The sequence below is a fragment of the Halyomorpha halys genome, unplaced genomic scaffold, assembly GCF_000696795.3.
Source record: "Halyomorpha halys isolate HHAL.00 unplaced genomic scaffold, Hhal_1.1 Scaffold278.1, whole genome shotgun sequence".
Taxonomy (NCBI): domain Eukaryota; kingdom Metazoa; phylum Arthropoda; class Insecta; order Hemiptera; family Pentatomidae; genus Halyomorpha; species Halyomorpha halys.
The window spans coordinates 319,727-321,357 of NW_027109219.1; positions in this window are offsets into that span (position 1 = coordinate 319,727).

The window sequence follows — 1,631 nt, forward strand, 5'->3', positions numbered from 1 at the left end:
ATATTTTAGGATTTCATATATTAAAAAATGAATTAATTAAAATGGAAAGTATGGTCCATCATAAGTTTTATTTTATATTTGTAATCTGATTCACTGTATGATTCAACTTACGAAGAGACATCGACTGTAACTTAAGATACAATTTAAGTATCTCTAGTTCAGTCTATATCACAAACTAAAACTATCTACCAAATTAAAATAAGCATTAGTAATTTTAAAATGATGAGTTAATATTTTACTGTGGATACATATAAATGAGGAGATGGTTGGGGTTGCGATCAGTGAAAAACACAAATAAGTAAAAACATTTGTTTTAGTGCCAATGTTTCCGCCTGAATTTCAAGCCTTCATCAGGGCTAAGATCAAAAAAGAGGATAATAACCATAATGAATAAGAGAAATTACAAAATTATTAGAAAATAACCTACAATATAGATACATAAATAATATTGAACGAAAATGTATAGTCTAAGCATTATAATAAGATAAAGGCTATACGAGAATAAGTAATAAGGAATAAATAATTAAAATTATAAGAGATGGAATAAAAATAAAATAATATACATATGAGAGCTAGTTGACCGTGGATGACTTGGGATGAGATGGTTGGGAGGGGAGAAGATGGTTGGGGGGTACGGTCAAAATATAACACAAATAAGTTGAAATAACTTATTTAATCATGCCAATGTTTCGGCCAGAATTTCTAACCTTCATCAGGGCTAAGAACAGAACAAGATAACAACCAATGAATACAGAAATAAAATATAAACAGAATGACTTAAAGTAAATAATTCTACAGAATGGAATTAATGTAATCACTTTAATTTTACAAATTCCATTCTGTTTATATTTTATTTTTATTTTCTGAATTCATTGTTTGTTATCTTGTTCTGTTCTTAGCTCTGATGAAGGCTAGAAATTATGGCCGAAACGACACGATTAAATAAGTTACTTTAACTTATTTGTGTTATACTAACTCAAACTTATGCAAGGTTAGCAATGCTATATCCTATCCTAAACAGAAATTCCTAACTAAAACCAGAAACAACTGTTCTTATATTTAAAACAATCCTCAGGCCAATGCTGATACACGGCTGTAAAGTCTGGAGAGCGGCATCCTTCACGAAAAGGAAAAAACTACAATCTTTTCAAAATAAAGTCTTAAGAATCGCAGTTAATGCTCCTTAGTTCATAAGAAATAGCCAATTGCATCGTGAATTACAAGTGAAGTCAATAGAGGATTATATCAAAAAACAGTTCATGAAGTTCCACTCCCAGTTGCCGACAGTTAAAGGAGCAGTGACCTACAGCCTGGGAAACCCAACCTCAACCCAAAGACTAAAGCCCAGACTGCTGCAGGACATTCTTTTATAAATTTTTAATAAATATAGAATTAATTCATAGTCACACTACCTATATTTACATATTATTATTCATTTTATTTATTCATTATTATTATTTTTTTTCTCTCTCTTTTCTTCTCTCTTCCCTTTTTCAAATTAACTTGTTTCTTTTTACTATTAGAAGACAATTGTTTGTTTTATTTAAGTGTACCAATATCATTATTTCTTGTTATTAATTTTACTTTCTCTTTTATTAAGAAGCATTATTCTTATATATTTATTTTATTAT